Here is an 8,451-nt window from a genome sequence, read left to right as displayed (position 1 = left end):
GGATTAGTAAGTTTGCGGATGACACAAAGATTGGCCAGGTGGTTAACAGTGAGGTTGAGTGTCTTGGGCTACAGGAAGATATAGATGGGATGGTCAAATGGGCAGATAAGCGGCAGATGGAATTTAACCCTGAAAAGTGTGAGGTGATACACTTTGGAAGGAATAATTTGACAAGGAAGTATTCAATGAACGGCATGACACTAGGAAGTTCTGAGGAACAAAGGGACCTTGGCGTGTGTGTCCATAGATCTCTGAAGGCAGAGGGGCATGTTAGTGGGGTGGTGAAAAAGGCATATGGGATACTTACCTTTATCAATCGAGGCATAGATTACAAAAGTAGGGAGATCATGTTGGAGTTTTATAGAACCTTGGTGAGGCCACAGCTGGAGCACTGTGTTCAGTTCTGGTCGCCACATTATAGGAAGGATGTGATTGCACTGGAGGGGTTGCAGAGGAGATTCACCAGGATGTTGCCTGGGATGAAACATTTAAGTTATGAAAAAAGGTTGGATAGACTTGGGTTGTTTTCGTTGGAGCAGAGCAGGCTGAAGGGTGACCTGATCGAGTTGTACAAGATTGTGAGGGAAATGGACAGGGTGGATAGGGAGCAGCTGTTCCCCTTCATTGAAGGGTCAGTCATGAGGGGACATAAGTTCAAGGTGAGGGGCAGGAGATTTAGCGGGGGTGTGAAGAAAAACTTTTTTACCCAGAGGGTAGTGACGGTCTGGAATGCGCTGCCTTGGAGGGTGGTGGAGGAATGTTGCCTCATATCCTTTAAAAAGTACCTGGATGAGCATTTGGCACGTCACAACATTCAAGACTATGGGCCAAGTGCTGTTAAATGGGATTAGGTAGGCAGGTCAGGTGTTTCTCATATTGGTGCAGACTCGATGGGCTGAAGGGCCTCTTCTGCACTGATTCTGTGATTCTGTGATCTCAGTTTTAAATGAATGTCCCCTAATTCTGCCTTGTGCCTTGTAGACGGTGGACAGACTTTGGGGAATCAGGAGGTGAGTTACTCACCGCAGGATTCCTAGCCCCTGACCTGCTCTTATAGCCACAGTATTTATATGGCAAGTCCAGTTCAGCTTCTGGTCAATGGTAACACCCAGGATGTTGATGGTGGGGGATTCAGTGATGGTAATGCCATTGAATGTCAAGGGGCGATGGCTTGATTCTCTCTTGTTGGAGATGGCCATTGCCTGGCACTTGTGTGACGTGAATGTTACTTGCCACTTGTCAGCCCAAGTCTGGATATTGTCCAGGTCTTGCTGCATTTGGACACGGACTGCTTCAGTGTCTGAGGAGTCGCCAAAGGTGCTGAGCATTTTGCAATCATCAGCAAACATCCCCACTTCTGACCTTATGATGGAAGAAAGGTCATTTATGAAGCAGCTGAGGATAATTGGGCCTAGGACACCACCCTGTGGAACTCATGCAGTGATGTCTGGGAACTGAGATGATTGACCTCCAACAACCACAACCATCTTCCTAAGTGCTCGGTATGACTCCAACTAGTGGAGAGCTTTCCCCCTGATTCCCATTGATTCCAGTTTTGCTAGGGCTCCTTGATGCCACACTCAGTCACGTGCTGCCTTGATGTCAAGGGCATTCACTCTCACCTCACCTCTGGAGTTCAGCTCTTTTGTCCATGTTTGAACCAAGACTATAATGAAGTCAGATGCTGAGTGACCCTGGTGGAACCCAAACTGAGCACCAGTAAGCAGGCTATTGCTAAGCAAGTGCTGCTTGATAGCACTGTTGATGACCCCTTCCATCACTTTACTGATGATCGAGAGTAGACTGATTGTGCGGTAATTGGCGGGGTTGGATTTGCCCTGCTTTCGTGGACAGGACATACCTGGGCAATTTTCCATATAGCTGGGTCGATGCCAGTGCTATAGGATCTTATGATACAATGAGCACGGTCCCCTAAATGTTCCCCTACTAACACTTGATCCCCTCGGCCCAGCTCATTTCCAAAAGCAGGTCCAGCAATGCCTCCTTCCTCCTTTGGATTGGAAACATGCTGCTGTAGAAAGATCTCCTGAATACACTCTGAATACACTTTTGCCCCTCTCTGCCCTTTACATTACTAGTATCCCAGTCTATATTTGGATAATGAAAGTATAATTCTTGCATGCCTCTGTAATTTCCTTGCAAATTTGTTCCTCTACATCTTTCCCACTAATTGATGGCTTATAGACTAACCAATATATGTAATTTCACACACTTTGTTCCTTAGCTCCAGCCAAAGGGATTCTGTCCTTCACCTCTCTGGGAGATCACTTCTCTCCAGCATTGTAACGTTCTCCTTAATCAATACTGACACCTCCCCGCTGTCCTTCTTTTCCTATCTTTCCTGAACACCTTGTATCCAGGGTTATTTAATATCCAGTCCTGCTCTTCTTTGAGCAAGATCTTTGTTATTGTCACATCATCTTTCCACGTGGCTATCTGCATCTGCAACTCACCAATCTTATTTACCAAGCTCCATGCATTCACATGCGCTGTAACCCTAATTTAGACTTTATTTCTTTCCCTTTGATGCTGAACCCACCCAATTCCTTCCTATTTTCTACACTAGTGCTGTCTGTAACTGCCAATATTCTTTGCACCTTGCTATTCCTCTAGTATTACTTCCTGGTTCCCACAACCACCACCCCCCCCCCCCCCACCCCCCCCGCCACCCCCTTTGCCAAATTAGTGTAAAGCCTCCCCGATAGCACTAACAAATTGCTCTGTAAGGAAATTGGTCCGGGCGCTATTTAGTTGAAATTGTTATGGCCTGTACAGGTCCCATCTCTCTGAGAACCAATCCTAAAGAATCTGAATCCCTCCCTCCTGCTCCCTGCCTCCAGCTATGCATGCATCTGCTCTTTCCTTTTATTTCTATAATCAGTTACCTGCTTGCTAATTTCCTAATTCGCTCCCTAAATTCTGACTGCAGGACCACATCCCTCTTTCTACCTATGTTGTTGGTACTGATGTGGATGTTCACCCTACCCCCAGCCCCCCTCAGGGTGCTCTGCAGCCATTCATCCTTGACATCCTTGACCCTGACACCAGGGAAGCAAAATACCATCATGGATTCATGTCTGTGACCACAGGAACATTCGTCTTTTCCCCTAATTATTGAATCTCCTACACTAGCTCCTCCAGTCTTCTTCGTGCCCCTCTATCAGCTGAGCCAGCATTGGTGTTATAGATTTGGCTCTGCCTGCACTCTCCAAGTAAAACATCATTTCCATCAGTATTCAGAACTGGATACTGGTGGAGAGTGAGATACAGTCGTAAACTCTCATTAGAAATGCAGGCACCTTTTAATGTGAAACTAAAACTCAACTTGACCTTTTTTTAACATACTGATACAGAAATACAAATCAAACCCAAACATCAAAGCTAAAACCTATCCCTAACACACACAAATACCAACAAAAACCACTTAAACTATCTCCATTTCCCAGCACTGTTAAGATAGTGATTAATTTGCAAATATGTCTTGGGAGCCTCAGTCAGAGCCAATCTGTACTTAGACTTCACACATCAAAACCAGCTGGCACCGCACATCCTGAGACATTTAGATCTGCAGGACTACTCTGTCAAGTGTTATGAAACCAGGGATGTACCGCCTTTGGGGGATCTCATAGAAACCTATGAAATTCTAACAGGACTAGACAGGGTAGATGCAGGAAGGATGTTCCCGATGATGGGGGAGTCCAGAACCAGGGGTCACAGTCTGAGGATACGGGGTAGACCGTTTAGGACTGAGATGAGGAGAAATTTCTTCACCCAGACAGTGGTGAGCCTGTGGAATTTGTTACCACAGAAAGTAGTTGAGACCAAAACATTGTATGCTTTCAAGAAGGAGTTAGATATAGCTCTTGGGGCGAAAGGGATCAAAGGGTATGGGGAGAAAGCGGGAGCAGCTATTGAGTTGGATGATCAGCCATGATCATAATGAATGGCGGAGCAGGCTCAAAGGCCTACTCTTGCTCCTAGTTTCTATGTTTCTAACTTCCTAGCTGCAGAAAGGGAAACAAAGACACAATGGTAACCAGTGAATAAATGCATGACCTTCCTGTGATGTCACAGTTTGTTCTTTTTTGTTTCTTATTTCAGTGATCCTGACCTGCTTTACATTCCTCCTGGTCTGCTTCGCAGTGATTCTTCCAAAGGCGGTCCTTGCCTGGTTTCACAGCACTTGACAGAGTAATCCTGCAGATCTAAACGTATCATCATTTAGAGGCACCTAGAGAGACCAGGAACAGAGAAGGTAACAAATGATGGACTATTTATCTTACTTTGTTGAGCAAGTGAACCTTCAGCTTCCAGGAAACCCTATAACTGAACTGTATTCTGATAAACATAGTTGTGGTCTGACCTTTGTGTGACTCCTGACTAACAGCATTGCGGTTGATTCTTCCTCAATTAGGGATAGATGACAAATAGTAGTCTAGTGATTGACAAACATACTCGTACCTACCACTTCAACTTTAACACAATTGTGTGGCTTTAAAAATGAACAGTGCCAATTTACTACATTCTGTGGCCAATTTGCCACATGGTGAGTGGTGAGGGATTTGGCCTCACTGGTCACAATTTACAGTCTGACCTTCCAGTGAGTTACTGGCTCTAGTCATAGTGGGATGGGGTTTAGAAGCCAGAGAGAGAAATATTAGGGAGAATCGTTTCACGTTAATTATAGATTAGCAAGGCCATTTGGTTCATCTAAATATAAGAATGACTGTAAAGTTCTCCATTTGCAAATGTATCTTAAATGTTTCTTAGGTTTTCATTGTCACTATTTGAAAGCTGGCTAATTTTGTGCTTTAATCGCTCTTTATGTGAAGAACTTTCTAATATCAGTATCTAAATATATTTTTTAGACCTAGTCCTACTCTCACAATTTAATTTAATATTTCAGATTTACTTTTCCCATTCCCTTAACTATCATATATCTCTACATGATCATCTTGCAGTTGCCTCCTCTCCAGCCTGAAAAGCCCAATTTTCTCCAGCCTTTTCTCATATTTCAGACTCTGATTCAAGAGAGCAACCTACTGGCTCTTCCTGCACTTTTTGAATGTCTGCCTTATAGTTCAACAAGCAGAACTGGATACAGTATCTGAGGGACAGTCTGTCGAGAGCAATATGATCATGTCCTCCTCTGAACTAAATGCTCCTGTTTGGCTACGCTAAACAGTCATTGGCTTTGTTGTTTGCTGCTCTGTATTAGTTAGACATATTGCAAGAGAAATTGGTGCTACACAGATTACATCAGTTCCCTGGGGGAAGGCAGTGTTACCCATGTGGTACATGCAGGATTCTTCAATGATATCCATGGAGAAGAATGCGTGGGTTAACATGTAGCCTCTTGACCCAGTGAATCAACTTTTATTGAGTGCAAGCCCAGGTAGTGGTTTAGAAATGTTGGTGTTGAGTTGAGATTGGTCTTGTGATCAAGGCCTTATAGGCTGAGCCTGCTGCCCTTTGCGCAATCTCTTGGTTTGTCTCAGGTTGTGCAGTGCCAGCTGGTTTTGATGTGTGGAGTTCAGGTACAGATTGGCTCTTAATGAGGCTCGCAAGATATATTTGCATCTTGCAAATTAATCACTATTTTAACTGTGTTTTTGTCAATTCACACAGAGCCTGAGTCCAAATTGGAGCCCAAGTTCATAGGGAGTGCTTGTTAAAAGTGACTTCAGCTGGGAGCCTGAGTGCACCTTATGCAATGCAGGATGATTCTGGCTGTAGCTACAGAATGAATATTAAAGGGATATAGGATTACCACTAGTTTACAGATAGGATATTGGAGCATTTTGCTCTCAGTTACATAAGATTATCAGTGAATTAATTACATTACCATTGGTTATAAAGGGAATCTGAGTGTTACCAGTATTACTTTAAATTATTGTTGCAATTTCAGTAAATTACTATTAGTTACTAGTGGAATCAAATATTTCAGCCACTTCTAGTTTCCGCCTGTGATTTTTTTTTCGTTCATTCATGGGATGTGGGCATTGCTAGCAAGACTAGCATTTATACCCATCCTAAATTGTCCATGAGAACTTGGTAGTGAGCCACCTTCTTTAACCGCTGCAGTCCATGTGGTGTATGTACACCCACAGTGCAGTTAGGAGGGGAGTTCCAGGATTTTGATCTAGCGAAGGAACAGTGATATATTTCCAAGTCAGAATGGTGTGTAACTTGGAGGGGAACTTGGAGTTGGTGCTATTCCCACGTGTCTGCTGTCCTTGTCCTTTAGGTGGTAGAGGTTGAGAGTTTTGAAGATGCTGTCGAAGAAGACTTGCTGTGTTGCTGCAGTGCATCTTGTAGATGGTATATATAGCAATCACATTGCACCAGTGGTGAACGGAGTGAATATTCAAAGTGTTGGGAGGGCTGGTGTTGAGCTTCTTGAGTGTTGTTAGGGCTGCACTCATCCAGGCAAGTGGTGAATATTCCATCATTCTCCTGACTTAAGCCTTGTAGGTGGTGGAAAAGTTTTGGGGAGTCAAGGTGAATAATTTCCTAACCTCTGACTTGCTCTTGTCAGCACAATATTTATGAGGCTGGTGCAGCTAAGTTTCTGGCCAATGGTAACCTCCAAGATTTGATCCTGGCGGATTTAGTAATGATAATGTAGTTGCATGTCATGGAGAAATTGTTCTATTCTTTCTTGTTGGAGATGGTCATTGCCTGATACTTGTGTGGTATGATGTTACTTGCCATTATGAGCCCAAACCCTAATGTTATCTAGTTCTTGGTGCTTGCAAGCATGGACTGCTTCATTATCTAAGGGTTTATGAATGGGACTGAATACTGCGCGATCATGAAGCCACAGAGTCATTTTTATGGCGGTCCAGAAGTGGAGGGGCTATTCATTCCATTGAGTCCACATTGGTTCTCTGTAGAGTAATCCTGTCAGTTCCATTGCCCCAATTTACCCCCATTGCCCTGTAAATTTATTTTCCTCAAGTGCCCATCCAATTTCCTTTCAAAATCAGTGATCATTTCCACGTCCACCACCTTGTAGGAGTGAGTTCCAGGTCATTACCACTCGTTGCACAAAAAAAGCTCCTCCTTACATACTCCCCCACCCTCCCACGAAGTCATCAGCGAACATCCCAACTTCTGACCTAATCATTGATGAAACAGGTGCAGATGGCTCAGCCTAGGCAGGGCCCTGAGGAAGTCCTGCAGGAATGGTCTGGAGTGAGATGATTGGCATCCAACAACCACAACGATTGTCCTTTGTGCTAGGGATGACTCCAGCCAGCAGAGATATTTCTCTGATTTCCATTGACTTTAATTTTATTAAGGTTTATTGATGCCACGCTTAGTCAAATGCTGCCTTGATGTCAAAGGCAGTCATTCTCACCTCACCTCTGGTATTTAGCTCTGGTGTCCATGTTTGGACCAAGGTTGCAATGAGCCTAGTGGTCCTGACAGAACCAAGACCATCCCAATATGCTTTACCCATCTTTTCTCCACTCGGGGTTTCCCTTCTTTGCATCCTGGTGGGACTTCCTGGTTCTCTGAACTTCTTGTAAAGCAGCTGCTAGCATAAAAGAACAACAAAAATATGCTCCAGGGTACCCAGCTTTTATAAGGTAATTGCAACAAAACATGTCAACAGAATGGCTGAGATAGGATTCCTGCTGCTTTTGAAAATTCTCCCGACTCAATGCTGCTGCGCTTCTCTTCAGGGACCTTCTGAACATCGCTGTCAGAGAAATGCACAGCGCAGCGTCCCTTGGGGATTTCCATTGGGGCAGAGTGGCGCCAGGGTAAAACACGATACACCCACTTTTTATTGCACTAGTTGTTGTATGGTAAGCTTACAGGTACAGTCTGAATCTTAGTGAATGTAATGGCACGTGGGTGAATGGGCAAGTGGGTGATTGGGAGAATTGGCGGGTGGATAAGTTGCTAGGTGTGTAGGGGTGTAAGTGGGTAGTCAAGTCAGGACATAGTCAGGTCTGGTCAGGGGATAGCCAGGTGGTAGGGAAGATTAGTCAGGTTGAGGGTGTGGTCTGGTTGGGGGAGGATAATCGGAAGGTCAAGGGGGCAGTCAGGTGGTTGGAAGGAGTTATATTGTTGGGGGGTAGTCAGGTGGTCGGGAGGGTAGTCAGGAGGGGTAGTCAAGTTGGGGTGTGGTCAGGTTGGTTTGGGAGTTGTAGACAACTTTGGGGGGGTGGGGTAGTCACATCTGGTCGGAGTGGGTGGTAGCAAGGTGATTGGGAGGGGTAGTTGGATTGGGGGATAGTCAGGTCTGGTCGGGAGGGTGGTTGGGCATAGTCAGGTGGTTGGGAGGGGCAGTCAGGTTCAGGGGGTGTTTGGGTCGGTTCAGCGGATAGTCAGGTGGTCTGGGGGTAGATAGGTTGGGAGGGTATTGTGGTGGTGGGGGGAGGTAGTTTGGGGTTGGGGGGTAGGCATGTCATGGGG

The sequence above is a fragment of the Cetorhinus maximus genome, chromosome 5, assembly GCF_964194155.1.
Source record: "Cetorhinus maximus chromosome 5, sCetMax3.hap1.1, whole genome shotgun sequence".
Lineage (NCBI taxonomy): Eukaryota > Metazoa > Chordata > Chondrichthyes > Lamniformes > Cetorhinidae > Cetorhinus > Cetorhinus maximus.
Note: the sequence above shows the minus strand (reverse complement) of the source record.